This window comes from Plecotus auritus, assembly GCF_963455305.1.
Source record: "Plecotus auritus genome assembly, chromosome: 3".
Taxonomy (NCBI): Eukaryota; Metazoa; Chordata; class Mammalia; order Chiroptera; family Vespertilionidae; genus Plecotus; species Plecotus auritus.
This window is the reverse complement of record NC_137772.1, coordinates 157,218,557-157,234,792: the sequence shown is the minus strand read 5'-3', so window position 1 is coordinate 157,234,792 and position 16,236 is coordinate 157,218,557. Positions and strand designations below refer to the sequence as shown.

The window sequence follows — 16,236 nt, the reverse complement described above, 5'->3', positions numbered from 1 at the left end:
GGCTGGGTCTGTGTCTGCCTCACTCCTACAAAAGTATCTAGCATAAATAGATTCCCAACAAACAGTAGGTATCCAATAAATATTTGCATAATAAATGACTAAATAAAGGTATGTCTCACCTCCTTTGTAGTTTTTTTTTTTTTTAAATATATACTTTATTGATTTTTTTCAGAGAGAAAGGGAGAGGGATAGAGAGTTAGAAACATCAATGAGAGAGAAACATTGATCTGCTGCCTCCTGCACACCTCCTACTGGGGACGTGCCCGCAACCAAGGTACATGCCCTTGACCGGAATCGAACCCGGGACCTTTCAGTCCACAGGCCGATGCTCTATCCACTGAGCCAAACCGGTTAGGGCACCTCCTTTGTAGTTAAACACATTGTAAGGCACACCACATGCCTTAGAAATGGGGAGGAGTACCAGTCACCGAGCCCATGAATACACTAACAAGCCTGGCCGGCCCTGTCTCCACACCCTGACGCCTTCTCCTCTTGTCCTTTTAGTTCCCCAACTCTGAACTAGCAGTGCCTTTGGGGAAAACATTTCTCACTCCACATATAGTTTACTGTACACACTGCTGCAGTATTCAACAATTAGGTCTAAATGGCCCTTCCATGGAAATGGGATGAGTAGAAGAAAATATCTTCAAAGGGAGAATTATATGCACTTTGGTTTCATTTTCTCTCTGCTCATTCCATTTTCCCCTTTGAACATTTTCCTCTATACAACACATAAACTACAGGCTGCTCCTGAAGCAGACAGGTTGCCCACATGGCCACATTCCCACGCTCAGCCTTGACCATGTTGGGATTATTTCTTAGTTTCAGTGCTTCCTAACACATACTCTGTGCAAAGCACTTCCCAGCAGTTTTATATTAGCTAGAAGAGCGCAGTTACTTTTCTGCATTTATTCAAACCCTGATCATCTTTAAGTCTCTCAACAACTGCAGAGCAGCACCTAAAGCTACATTAGTCTGGTTATAAGTTTTCACAAAATGAACCAATTAATAGCTGTCATCAGTAGTGGGGTGTGACTAATCCTTTATTTTTCACATTTCTGGGGGGAGAATTAAATTTGAAAGCCTGCTTTTCTAATTCCTGATATTTGTTCATTTGAAAGAAGCATTTATTGAACACCTTCTATATTCCAGGCACCAAGCAAGGTACTGAAGATACAAAGTCTAATGGGTTACTTTTCTTCCTATCTTCCAGGATCTTGTAGTCTCACCCTATGACTATGTACACTGAGACTAGGATAGAGATTCATGCAGGGACCTGTGGAAACACAGAACATCATGGAAGCTCCTTGCGGGCAGTGAGTTATCTATTCTGTATCACACTGTCTAGAATACATAATAGTCACTTTATCGAGTATTTATTGGTAAATACTCGATAAAGGAATGAATGAATGAAGTGAATACATCTAAATCAGACTGTGCTGTCAAGTAAGATTTCCTGGAAAGAAGACCGAGAAGGAGTATACTTGAGAAAGAATGACAGGGAAGGACATTCTAACTGCCCCTGCCCTTACTTGGTTCTCAGTCTTCCAGGGCTAGGGGAACCCTCAGGCTCTTACTAACCATTTTGTGTGATGGTGAAGCATTAGTAAGAACAACTCAGGATAAACACAGTTATTTCTGTATTCTTTCAATTAGAACTCCGTGTGTATTGATGGTTGGGTCTAAACTCTTGTCCTTGAGACACTAATATTATTTGGCATAAGAAAATGTGGCCATTGAAAAATTAAAAAAAGTTGTCAAGTCTCTTCATTCTGAATGGCACTTTGGACGGAGAAGTGTTTTTTGAGTATGGACATACCAGCTAAAGACCTTGACCTCCCCGACACAAACCAACATTCTGAGGAGCGCTGACTCTTGTGGTCGTGTCTGTCAGTCAGCGGGTGGTTTTGGCTTAGAGTTTCACAGGTTTAGGGTCAGCCCTGCCTATGAGTTCTTAAGAACTCAGTTATTTTCTACATTAGTGTTAAACTTCATAAAATGCTTCTTAAGAACAAACTTAGGATATATTGAGCAGATTCTATGATATTACTCCTATTTTCGCAAAAATAAATAAGTAAATAAATAAATAAAATCAAGGCTCAGATTGATGATTTGATTTGATGAAGATCACACAGATAGTGGGGGGGGGGGGGGGGAGGTTGGACCTTGATCTCAGGGTTTGGCTCCAGGTCTGTGCTCATTCTCCTGCTCTGCATTTCCTCCAAGAGAATAGCAAGACTGGAAGCATCAATGGAGCCACTAAAGACATTAAACAAACAAAAAATGTGGGGGCAGCATCATGTCCTGAGGTTGAAAAATCAATGCAGCAGGGTTTGCTGGCCATTGCAGCAACCAGACAAAGGACCCCACACTCTCAGTGGCTTTAACAGTAAAGGACTACGGTCACCCATGCACTCTGTGTGCAAAGGACGTCCTGCTCAGTGTGGTCTTCCAGAGACCCAGGCTGCAGGGGGCTTCCCCTTGACATGCTTCAATCACCTGGGGGGCAGGGAAAAGAGTTAACTGTACACTGACTTTCAAAGCTTCTGCCTAGGGTGACAAATGCCACTCTGCTCCCATTTTATTGATTAAAGCAAGTCACCTGGCCAAGTGTGCCATCCACACTCCCCCAGGGAAGGGCAATGAATCTCCTGAACAATAATAGCACAGTCTGCCACAGTTGCTCAAGCAGCTTTTGTTATCTTTGAAAGCTGTAACAGCTATGGGCAGCACCATTGTCAAAACAGCACCTCTGGATCTAAAGGACAATCACTGATCTCTCACCTGATCAGACTGTCACACTTGGTGCTTCTGCCAGAGGGTATCTTTGTGCAGGAATATGATCTCTTAGCCATCAGGGGCTCTGAGTTCTCTTTGTGTACCCAAATGTGCTGCCTGGAATGGCTAGAATCCAAGTAGCTGTGCAATAGTTTACACTTTCATAGCCAGCCACTAAGCTCTATGAAAGCTCTATTGTTCATCAAGGGATATTCAGTACCTTGCACAGTGTCTGACATACAGAGTGCTGAAAATAACCCACACATGTGCTAGCTACTCTTTAAATCTTCACAACCCTAAGAAGAGGGTACTGTTACTATGCCCAGTTTACAGATGAGGAAAATGTGGCACAGAGGTTCAATGACTTACTCGAGTTCCCTTAGCTAATGGTTACTAATTGGAATCAAGAGAATCCACATTTTAAAGCTTACTATGTAAAACTGTAAACAATAAATGTTGAACATATTGCTGAATCACTCATTTCAGTTTGTGAATTTGGGGATAGGAGTGGGGTTTAAAGCATTTAATTGGCAATTCACTAGAAAGCACTATTTCACTATTGTGTACCAAGAGTATTAATATGCCACTAGTCATAATCATCAATTGATAGCCTAGGATAAAGGCCCAAATTAAATGCTCTCAAAAACCATTTTGGGCCCTAGTCGGTTTGGCTCAGTGGATAGAGAGTCAGCCTACAGACTGAAGGGCTCCGGGTTCAATTCCGGTCAAGGGTACATTCCCGGGTTGCAGGCTAGATCCCCAGTGGGGGGCGTGCAGGAGGCAGCCATCAATTATTCTCATCATTGATGTTTCTTTCTTTCTCTCCCTCTCCCTTTCTCTCTGAAATCAATAAAAATATATTTTTAAAAAACCATTTTGGCATTTTATAGAAACAAGGAGCGAGGCTGTTGAGAAAAATGGAAGGTGATTCTTTGGGCCTGCACATGAAGACCAGGAAATCAGGGTTTCTACCTATCCAGTCAGCTGTGGGATGCTCTGGCCTCATTCGGTGTGAAGTGTTCTGTTATTAAAATGCTACAAAATAGAGCAGCCCACGCAAGTGTTACCATTTTTGTTTTGGCTGGTGCTCGGAAGAGCTAGCTCAGGAAGGACAGATGGCAGGCTGTCATCAGAGGCCTGACTTTTGGCTCACGGGCATGTAGCCACATGAAACGTTCTACTTCCTAAGAAAGCAAGTCCTACCTCCAGTCATATTTATAGCCTCTGACACCTCACTACTCCTCCGTAAAGATCTCTTAACCATGTCAATCACAGGTGACTGACACTATACTTTCCATCCGGAAGACAAAACAGGCTGCGCGCTTAACGTGTTAAAGCCTTTCTTAACCTCAGGAAGTCTTCCAACCTAGATCTGACCACTTAAACTCGAGCTGAAAGGCTCATAGAGTAGCACCCTATTAATGTAAAAACCCAGCGCTGCTGATTCTTGCTCACATGTTTTGTTTTCATGTTTATATTCTGAAACAGAATCTTTCCTTGCCAGCTCTAGTGTTCCCTCCAAGACCTAAAGAAACAGAACTTTACCTTGCCAAATTTGTTATTCCCAAAACCTAGAAAAGAATCACAGGGCAGAATTTCTTGCTCACTGAAGCAACACTATTCATTTAAGTCACAGCGTTCCAACGTTCCCATATGCTGGGAGCTCCATGATCCATTGATAAACGCTTCCATAGCTTTTGCCTTTCTGTAGGTCAGTGGTTGCAGATTCAAATGCCAATAGTGACCAGCCAAGTAATGTGAGTAAGTAAAACAAGCAGCGCTGGAGAGTGGTGTGGCATACAGTCAGGTTCTGTCCGCAGGAGCCACTGCCTGGAGCTCCGGAAAGGGGCTCTATGGTGGCCATTTTTTTTTTTTTTTTTTCAAGAGCAGTTCAAAATTCAGATGTTTTAAAAGGTGGAAACTTCTGATTTTTAAATGTCATCTCAAATTTTAAAATATAATGGAGAAAGGGCACTCCAGGCAGAGAAAACTTGAGAGAATGTGGTACATTTGCAGAAATTCAAGTCATTGAATGTGCTAGGGGGGAGTGCGCAGTGGGGAGTACTGGGAAATGGGGCTGGGAAGTCACTTGGATTTTGTGTGTGTTTGGGTGATGAGATTCTGTTTAAGGAGAGTAGCAGTTATAAAACATGGCTAGATTCACCTTTGAGTGGCAAAGAGGATGGGTCCAGGAGGAAAATGGATTGGGACAGGAGTCCGTAGGGTGCCACCACAGTCAGAGGAACATGCCGAGGGTCCACCATTGACCAAAATGCAGAGGACAGATGGACAAGCGCTCAGAGGAGGAGAATGAGCAGGATGTGGGGATGGATAGTGAAGAAAAGGGAAGTAGAAGATGCCACTCAGATTTCTCGTTTGGAAAAGGGAGTGGTGAGTGAAACTTGTCATTCACAGGGGCTGGGAATAAAGGGGCAGGAGCAGGCAAGCTGGGCTAGTGAGTGGGGGAAATGTGGAGGTGATGCCTACGATGCGCTTGTGAGACCTAGAGGTGGGCTGGAGATAATTTATTGGGAGACCTCATGCAAAGCAGTACTTGAAGCCTTGGGAGTGGAGGGCGAGACAAGAAACAGCCTGGGCACAGGAGCTGGAGAACAACCCCCTTTAGGGTGAAAATAGAGGATAATGACTTGTGGGGTGAATAAAGACCAAGTACCTCACTTTCATCACATGTAGCCTCAGAGACCTGACCCCCACAAAAAGCCTCAATGGGGGCATGGGGCAAAAGCAATGCTTCCCTACACATTGCAATGATTTGGGTATCTAAGATGACAAGCTACAGGCTCACCTTGCATCTGGAAATCTGATTAAAAAAAAACACCCTTGTACAACTCAAAGTGACATCTATAACGGCCCCTGAAAAGGCAAAGATTGAATACAATAAAGAAGCTTTCCTGGGTTTGCCCACCCCTCCCATGCAATTCCTCAAAAAGCAACCACGGCTAGGCATTTGATCACACTCGGGAAAGGGTGCACCGTGCCTTGGGCTTTGATTCCATCAGCAGGCTTTCTAGAGATTCAGGCAGCTATGGGCTTTTGAATCTGCATGGGCATATCGTGGGGGACAGGAACCAGAGACCAGCCTCATGGGGCTTGGGCTAAGTTAACTGAAAGCACCACCTGGCGCTGGGCACCACACCCTCACTGCTACTGTGGCACTCCAGTTGCTCCATGGCACTGCAGGGGCCTCGGAATATCGTAGCCATCTGCCATGCCGGGTGGCCCAGTCCGTTAGAGTGTCATCTAGTATAGCAAAAGGTTGTGGGTCCGATCCCTGCTCAGCACACATACCTAGATTGCAGGTTTGATCCATGATCAGGGTGAGTACAAGAGGCAACCGATCAATGTTTCTCTCCCCCCACCCCCTTCCTCTCCTGCTCTCAAAATAAAATAAAATAAAATAAAATAAAAACAGCGAACATATCCTTGGGTGAGGGTAAAAAAGGAATATGGTAACCATTTTTGAAACATTTCTAAAGATAAATATATTTATATTTATGTAATCCATTTTTAAAATGTATTACATTTTTTACTAAGCTGTGGGCTTTTGCTCCATATTGATGGTGACAAGCTTATATGTCTGTGTAGCAAGCCCCATTGAATATTGAATGACAAGGTTCTGAGCAACCTGCCGCTGCAAAGCCCCAAATTTCTTGGACCACCTCACTGAAAGTTCTGATGTATAAAAATCTCCCTTGTCCAACTTTTTCAGGCTGATAAAATCACCTGGTTAGTGCCAAATGCAAAGTTAGTTCACTTTCTCTATTACTTTAGTAGAGAAACTGCTCGAGTTACTCACACTAGGAGAGTATAAGCGATGGTAATGTAAGGTCAATTGGCCAGGGTTTTCCTTTCTTTTATTAATTGCTATTTCTTTCATGGCTAGAATCATGCATAGCACATAGCAGGCCCTCAATATATATAATTGTTGACGAATGCCGTAAGTTATTCCCAGGTGATCCTTAGGAGTAAAGTCTCAGAAAGGAGAAAAGTTGCGTTGTCGCTCTAGGAAGCAGTAATTGCCACGTGATACAAGGCATTTTGACCGTTTGCCTTCCTGACTAGAAAATAATATTGTTAGCATCTCTTTTGGAGGCAACTGATGCTCAAAGTTAAAGGTACAAACAGCATGTGTCCAGTTCATGGCAGGAATGATTTAGTGAACAGAGCATTGACTTGCAGTGAGAGACAAGCCTGTCCCTGAGCAGCCTGCACCTTGGAGAAGCTGGCGGCAGACCCCTGGGTCACACAGCCTGTGAATTTTGCTGACTGCTGAAGAGCTGTGCGTAGAGTAAACAAGCCAGAAAGCCAAGTTCTGCCCACTGGGAGTCTGGAGGTGGAGAGCAAGCAGGAGCCCCAGGGAAGTGGCCCCTGGGGGAAAGCTGCACTGGGCCTCTTGCTCCAGGGGAGGCCCCTCAGTGCTGTTTGCGTGGAGCGGCCCTGCACTGCTGATCGCTGAATGCCAGCTTCTGCTGCTCTTCTTCACTCAATTAGGAAATCACATTGTTTTCAGGCAGAGAGCAAATTCTTAAGAATTTAACTCAATTCAACTTCTAAAAACTCATGTGCAAGTTTAATAAATGCAAGAACAAAAGCCAATGATACTGTGTTATCTTAGATTCATAAAACAGACTTGCAATTCATTTTTTTCATGACCTTGAAAAAAACATTCTGGTGTCCAAATGAGTTTTATACTCTAAAAGGGCTTTCAATATATGAACTTCTGAAAGGTATAAAAGTTGTTTAGTCCTCTTTCTACTTTTGTATATATGCATATACTTTTGTTTTTTCCGACTTGATATATGCTCATTGCTATGTGGACTTTGTAAAACCGGTTAGCCAAATGACAAGACCATTTAATTTATTTCCTTGAACATTTTTCCAACTAAAGTGACTTTAAAAATACATATTTTTATTGATTTCAGAGAGGACAGGATAGGGAGAGAGAGATAGAAACATCAATGGTGAGAGAAAGTCATTGATTGGCTGCCTCCTTCATACCCCCTACTAGGGATTGAGCCCACAACCCAGCCATGTGTCCTGACTGGAAATCGAATCATAACCTCCTGATTCATAGGTGGATGCTCAACAACTGGGCCATGCCAGCCAGGCTAAAGCAACTTTTTAAATTAAAAACGTTATTAAACAAAAAAGGTAAGGAGAGATCAATGAAGATGTGGCTATAAAGCAAGATGTGATGTAGGCCAGTTAGAAATTGCAATAGTGTGTTCTGCATTGAGCATCCACACCTGGTTCCAGTTTTGCTTTTTTTCTCAACTAAAAATCCCCCTACTTCTTGGATGTGGCTTTCAATCAGTAAAATGAAGGATGCTGGGCTATAAAAACTCTAAGTGTTCTTTTCCTTATGTTTTATGCTGCAGAGGGCTTTGGCTGCCTTCATGAGCACTAATCAGTTTGACAGAAAACAAATATCCCCCATTGTGGTGGAATATTATGATTTCTCTACTACAAGCTCAATTTACACATTTCTATCTCTGATTATTACAGAGAAAAGTCCTGACCTGGAAACTCTTTCTTACATTGATCCTGGGGTCTGGATCTCATTTTCTCAGCATTCGTTATAAAACAAAATTTTCAAAATGTCAGCAAAGCCTCTTGAATACATCAAGAATAAATAGTTCGTCGAGGGTGGTATCTTCAGAGGTTCATCCACATTACTGCTAACTGTACATTAGAATGATGTGTTTTCACGAATGAGGTTGCATATTGACTACCTAACATAGATTTGGTCTCAAAGCAATCTAATCTGTTTAAGTAGGACCACTAATTATTTAGCACAAGGTTTATCTATTCTACAACACTGAAACATTAAACATGCTGATGTCATTCTTTCTTAATGAATTTTGGTTCTTGGAAGCTATCAACATAAAAATGACTTGTGTCACAAGTTATTGGTTGAGATTATTTGGGAGTGAAAGAGAAGAACTTAGACTATTTGCTGTTCTAGATTACTTGGTTGGCTACAAAGGTGAAGAAACCAGGGGCAGAAAACCAGAACCCAAAAGTGATATGACAGAAACATAGTAAAAAAAAAAAAAAAAAAAAAAGACTGTAAATTGGTAGCAAAGGCAAATAAAGCCACATGGGCAAACACAGACACAGAAGGGAATACAAATACAGAAAACAGGCAGCCTGAAATGGAACAAAACCAGGCAAATTATGGCAGGAGTCAGATGAGGTTACACCACAAAGTCTGGGGCAAATCTGATTTGCCTGTAGAGATCATCCTAGCTCTCTAGACAGAGACTGCTAATTATTTCCTCAATATCCATATCCAGTATCTCCGTTTTCCTTTCATAGAATCCTCCAAATTTTAGCTGAACACGTGGCCACTTATCTACAGAGTACATTTCCCAGCCTGCCTTGCAGCTTGGGATGGCTTCATAACTCAATTCTGGCTAATGAGATGTCAGTAGAGGTCATGTGTGCACCTTTCTGCACAGCCTCCAACAGAAGCTGTTTGCCTTCCACTTCTTTTCCCACCTACAGACTAGAATGTGGATGATGTGATGCTGAGTCACGTGAACGAGGCTTATCTCCTAAAGTAGAGTGGAGCAACAAGAAAGACACAACCTGGGTCTCTGATGAACTCATGGTTAAGAACCATCTTGCCCACTTGGTCTGCCAACCAGGTCAGATTTTTGCAGGAAAGGGCTCTAGATACCGCTGAACTAATATCCTAACTCAGTCAATCTTTTTATTCCTCTTTATTCTATTGTGCATACACATGTATATGTGGGCATATGTGTCTTCAAGTTATCTGATGCACCATTGATAATTTGAACATGATTACCACAAGTGAGATGACTTAAATAATTTAAGATTAAGGGGGAAAAATCATGGAAACATGCAACTGCAACATATGCTTTACCTGTGAAGTTATACAGGCTATTTCAAAACTATCATTATAATCCAACGTAGTTGAATCAATATTGGTTTTAGGAACTTAAGTTAGGAGGATAAAACATTCCATGAGACAACATCTGTAAGGTCTGAAACTCCTTTCCTTTCTTTCTTCTTTTTCGAAAGAGAGGAAGGGAGAGAGAGAGAGAAACAACAATCAGTTGCCTCCCATATATTCCATGACTGGGGACTGAACCCACAACCTGGGTATGTGCCCTGACTGGGAATCGAACCCATAACCCTTTGGTGCACGGGATGACACTCCAACCACTGAGCGACACTGGCCAGGCCTGAAACTCCTTTCTTTTAATTGTTACCCATTGACACAGTTATCAAGTAAAGCAATCATTAATTGAATTAATATTAATAATAAAAGAAATTGTTGTTGGATTATCGACTTAGTGATATATACAAAGAACCTGGTTACTAGTGGTTCCAGGCTCACTGCTGATTGTGTTCATATGGGAACCAGGAGTAGAGCTTGGCTTCTCCCCACCTGTATAGCTGGGACACTTGTTGGTACTCTTATTTGTGCTCAAAATCCTTTCTTAGAAGCAGGTATAAACCCCTGCTAGTTCAATGCCAAAGTGCCGCCCTATGCTGTGCTACAAGAGTAGTGCCCTCTTTTAGACTTCACTGCTGCCCCATCACTGTGACCATATCTTTGGGTTTTGAAACATGAATTAAGTAACTACAGGTCACTGGATACTGATTTTGTTTGTTTCTGAACATCATTATATTTACTATCATAGCCATGACAATTTACCTCTATTTTACTGCCTTAACTTACACAAATTTATCCGTAGGTCAGAAGTCTGACATGGATGTCACTGGGCTGAAATTCATATCTACTGACCACATTCCTTTCTGGAGGTGCTGGGGGAGAATCTGTTTCTTTGCTTCTTCCAGCTTCTAAGGCTGTTGTGTTCCTTGTCTTGTGGCTCCCTTTCTCTATCTTCAAAGCCAGCAACGGCAGGCTGAATCCTTCTTACACTGTATCACTCTGACTTCCTCTCTTGCCTCCCTCCTCCACTTTTTTTTAAGATATATTTTTAAATTGACTTCAGAGAGGAAGGGAGAGGGAAAGAGAAATATAGAAGCATCAATGATGAGAGAGAATCATTGCTCAGCTGCCTCATGCACACCCCCTACCAGGATTGAGCCGGCAACCCGGGCATGTGCCGTGATCAGGAATTGAACCTGGTTCATAGGTTAACATTGAACAACTAAGCCACACCAGCCAGGCTCCCTCCTCAACTTTTATGATTACACTAGTGGCCTGGTGCACAAAATTTGTGCACATTAAAAGGGGGACCCAGAGTCAAGCCCCCACCCACCCACCCACCCACATGCGCCTCAAAATCATGTGAGACCCAGACCCAGCCGCCCTCCCCCCCGCATTGGGCTAGATCAAGACCCAGCCAGTCCCACCCTTGTCAAGCCCCGCTGGGCAGGGGCCCAGCCTCAGGTCCCCTGGCCCAGTGCTGGTGCGGGGGGTGTGTGGCCTGATGTCCCCTAGCCCAGCACCAGGACAGGCAGTGCACCTTGAGGTCCCCAGTCAAGCCACACTGGGTGGGAGTTGTGGCCTGAGGTCCCCTGGCCTGGCACCAAGGCAGGGGGCAAGGCCTGAGGTCACCATCAAGCCCCACCGGGTGGGGGGCATGGCCTGAGGTCCCCTGGCCTGGTGCCAAGGTAGGGGGCATGGCCTGAGGTCCCCTGTCAAGCCCCGCAGGGGCAGGGGAGGGCGTAGCCTCAGGTACCTGCTGATTGATCGTTAAGGCTCCTTAAGGGAACTTGGCCTCAGCTGTGGGTGCAGCCATCTTTGTGACAGAGTGATGGTCCATTAGCATATTCCCTCTTTATTAGATAGGAGGATTGGGCTCAGGAACCCAGGATAATCTCTTCATCTCAGCTTCAGCTGATTAGGAACCTTAATCCACCTGCAGCCTTATTTCCCCTTTGCCATGTAAAGGGACACATGCACACGTTTCAGGAATTAGGACAGGGACATCTTTGGGGGACTATTACGCTGCCTACAACAACCATTTCTCATTTAGTTGATTAATTTTTTTGCATCACTGATTGTAGCTGAGCTGCTTCTGTAACTGTACTCTTTCCAACACAGGATAGAGATTAGGTGACTCTGAACAATTAGAATGAAAGTAATAGGAGGGTTAAACATGGACATCTCTTATAACCCACAGGAAGTAGTCACTGTAAATTCCTCACCCTCTCAGAAGGTCTGGGTCCCTGTGGGGAGGGGCAGGAGTTGTCTGTGTTTCTCTGTCTGAGCACATTAACACCTGTCACCGCATAGGAGGAGACTAAAATTAAGGAAACCTCAGAGTAATCTCCTGTACCCAAAATCATCTGGACAGGGGTCAAGCTCACTAGAGATATTATGAAGTCTCCATGCATTCAATGCACTATGATCAATGTGGTCAGACCATCTTCCCCTCTGAGTTTTTCCAGCTTTGTTTTCTTAAACTGAGCTTACCTCAGAGATAAGAGAGCCTTGGGACCAAATTCTTTTTTGCTCTCAGCAACTAAGCCTTCTTTGGTTGGTACTAGAGAAATTCCTGCCTTCTCTCTGCCCTAGAAGAGCTCTTTGGTAGAAATTCCATTCTAGCTGAATTGTTCTTGGAATCAGACTCCCCTGAACCAACAAAATACCACAGTGCACTAACAGCTGCAGCTGGCCCTTCCCTGAGCCACCTGTGAACCAGCAGCAGAGTCAGACACACTGACACAGTATGCAACATGACAAGAAGGTGCAATTTCAAACTTAATATGGTGTGGGTAATTCAATTTCTAATAGAGATATTGTATAGTTTCCTACATTTCTTGTTTATCTTCGTTAGCATTACAAAGCAGGCTGGATATCCCCCACTTGTTGGCTGGCTCTCTCAACCCTGACTCAGTTGATCATCTAAAAATGACTAGAATAATATGCTGCAATAAAAAAGAACTCTTACCATTTGCAACAGCATGGATGGACCTGGAGAGTATTATGCTGAGCGAAATAAGCCAGTCAGAGAAAGATTACTATCACATGATCTCACTCATATGTGGAATCTAATGAACCAAATAAACTGATGATCAAAAATAGACCCAGAATCATAGAAGAATGAACAGACTGTTGAACCTCAGAGGGAAGGTAGGGGAGGGTGGGTGGGAAGAGATCAACCAATGAACTTGTATGCATATATGCATAACCTGTGGACACAGACAATGGGGTAGTGAGGGCCTGGGATGGGGGAAGATGAGAGTGGGCTGGAATAAAGGGGACCTAGGTAATACTTTCAACAATGAAGATTTTAAAAAATTAATAAAAGAAAAAATAAAAATGATTCGTATTGCTAGAACTTAAATCTCACAATGTGACTCCCTGATTCCCAGGACCAGAGTCCTTAGAAAATAGCTGAAAACTAGGACACAATTGCACATTATGTTGCTTAAGGTTGGGTAAAACAAGAAAACTTTGTCATAAGAACTGACTACCTATTGCAAATAATGTAAGGATTGAAAGTTTATATTAATTCCAATTACACACAATAAAATAATATTTTAAATGGATAAAAAATGCAAGTCATAAAACCATAAAAATCCTAGAAGAAACCATAGACAGCAAAATCTCAGACATCTCTCATAGCAATATGTTTGCCAATACATCTCCTAGGGCAGTGGTCGGCAAACTCATTAGTCAACAGAGCGGCAAACCACGGCTCATGAGCCGCAGTTTGCCGACCACTGTCCTAGGGCAAAGGAAACTAAGGAGAAAATAAACAAATGGGACTACATCAAAAAAAAAAAAAAAAAAAAAAGCTTCTGCACAGCAAAAGAAACCACCAACAGAATGAAAAGGGAGCCCACTGCATGGGAAAACATATTTGCCAATGATACACCTGAGAGGGGGTTAATATCCAAAATATAAAAGGAACTCATACAACTTAACAGAAGGAAGACAAACAATCCAATTAAAAACTGGGCAAAGAACCTAAATAGATACTTCTACAAAGCGGACATACAGACGGCCAAGAGACATATGAAAAAAGGTTCAATGTCACTAATCATTAGAGAGATGCAAATTAGAATGACAGTAAGGTATCACCTCACACCTGTCAGAAAGGCTATCATCAACAAATGACAAGTACTGGCAAGAATATGAAGAAAAGGGAACCCTAGTGCACTGCTGGTGGGAATGCAGACTGGTGCCACTATGGAAAACAGTAATGGAATTTCCTCAAAAAATTAAAAATGGAACTACCATTTGACCCAGTGATCCTACTTCTAGGAATATATCCTAAGAAACCCAAAATACCAATCAGAAAGAATATATACACCCCCATGTTCATAGCAGCACAATTTACAATAGCTAAGATCTGGAAACAGCCCAAGCCCATCAGTAGATGAGTGGATAAAAAAGCTGTGGTACACTTACATCATGGAATCCTATGCTGCTGTAAAAAAGAAGGATCTCTTACCCTTTGAGACAGCATGGAGGGACTTGGAGAGTCTTATGCTAAGCAAAATAAGCCAGTCAGAGAAAGACAAGTATTACATGATTTCACTCATATGTGAAATCTACTGAACAAAATAGATCTAAAGGCATAGAAGCATGGAACAGACTGTTGAATCTCACAGGGAAGGCGGGGGTTGGGAGAAGGCAGGGGTTGAGAGAGAGGCGGGGGGGTGGGGTGAGAAGAGATTAACCAAAGAACTTATATGTATATATTCATAACCCATGGGCACAGACAATAATGCAGTGAAGGCCTGTGGGGGAGGTTTGGGTGTGGCATGGAGCTCAATGGGGAGAAAGGGGGTACATCTGTAATATTTCAACTTTAAAGATAAATTTTAAATAAAATAAAATATTCAGCATGTTTCAAATGTTTTATTTAAGCTAATAAAAGTAAAGACAATTTCCTCCCAATTTAATACAGATTTCTGACATCAAATACAATAGTCTTTATTTCATTTAATTGCCCAAGCATTAGTTTTCACTACAAATTCAAAATCCAATTAACATTTTAGTAATGAGAGTATGTGTATGGACACACAGCACTTATGAAACCATTTACTAATACTAGTGGATAAGCTTTTCTGTTAACGTCCCCATGGTACTCTATCAGCATTGCCAATTTCCTTTAGCTAATAGGAGGTCTCATATATTCAAATGTAATTTTGAGAAGTTTCTTTAAAAGAAATAACAATATGAATATTTCCCCTGAAGGAGTTTAGAACAATATTTCTTCTTATAAAGCCCAATAAAACAATTCCTATGGAAATGAAAATATATTTTATTTGTAGCCAACTGCTGTCCTTTTCATGTATAACTTGTGAATTTTGCTTTTTATATAAATATATTTTACCCTTTTCCCATAATTTTCTATAAGCAATACAACAGCAGATTGTAATGAGTACAGTCAGATCTAAAAAGTTATTGAATTGCTTAAATACTGTTCTTTTGGAAAATTTTGTCTAATAAAGACCTAAGTACCTGTTTAATCTTGGGTTGTTCCCAGTGCAGGCATTAGCTGGCAGATACTTACTAGATTTCTTTATGGCATATATATTAGTTTCCTGAGGCTATTGTAACAAATTACCACAAAACTGGTGGCTTAAAACAATAACAATTTGTTCTTACAGTTTCCGAGGCCAGAAACATGAAATCAAGGTGTTGACAGGTGATACTCCCCTCAAAAGCTCTCTTCAAGGATGTGTTCTTTGTTTCTTTCAGCTTCTGGGGGCTGTTGGCATTCCTTGACTTGTGGCTGTATCACTCTCATCTTTGCTTTTATGGCCATACTGCTGCCTCTTCTCTATCTCTTCCCTCTGTCTATCTCAAATCTATCTCTATTTATCTCTTATAAGGACACTTGTCATTGGATTTAGGGCCCATCAGGACAGTCTAGAATTATCTCCTAGAGTTAAGATGCTTAACTTAAAACACCTGAAAAGACCCTTTTTCCAAATAAGGTAACATTCACAGATTCCAGATACTTGATGTGAATATCTTTCGGAGGACAATTACTTGACATTTAAAACTATTTCACTTGAAATCTTCTAGTTCTTCTGCCTTATAATTCTACTAGAGGCCCGATGCACAAATTTGTGCACTGGGGGGAGGGGTCCCCTCAGCCCGGATTGCAAGAGGGCACAGGCCCACCAGTGCACAACCGGGCCGGGGAGGGACCACAGGAGGGCTCCAGGGCATGTCTGGCCAGTCTTGCTCAGTCCTGATCAGCCGGACCCCAACAGCAAGCTCACCTACCGGTTGGAGCATCTGCCCCCTGGTGGTCAGTGCACATCATAGCGACTGATCGACCAGTCGACTGTCTGACCCAGCCGTTGGCAAACCACGGCCCGTGGGCCGGATCCGGCCCGTTTGGCTGTTCTATCTGGCCCGCAGAGCCGAAAGAGTGGAGGGTTCTCTTGCTCTCCCCTCCGCTCCTTTACTTTGAATTTATATTAGTTCACACAAACACTCCATTCATGCTTTTGTTCCAGCCCTCT

The 16,236-nt window shown here is 42.6% G+C and overlaps 1 protein-coding gene across 1 annotated transcript in view; it reads right to left on the bottom strand.

Moving 5' to 3' along the window:
* Positions 1–16,236, bottom strand: part of PTPRR (protein tyrosine phosphatase receptor type R) — a 248,135-nt gene that overhangs the window by 171,927 nt on the left and 59,972 nt on the right. The gene's annotated exons all lie outside the window — the stretch shown is intronic.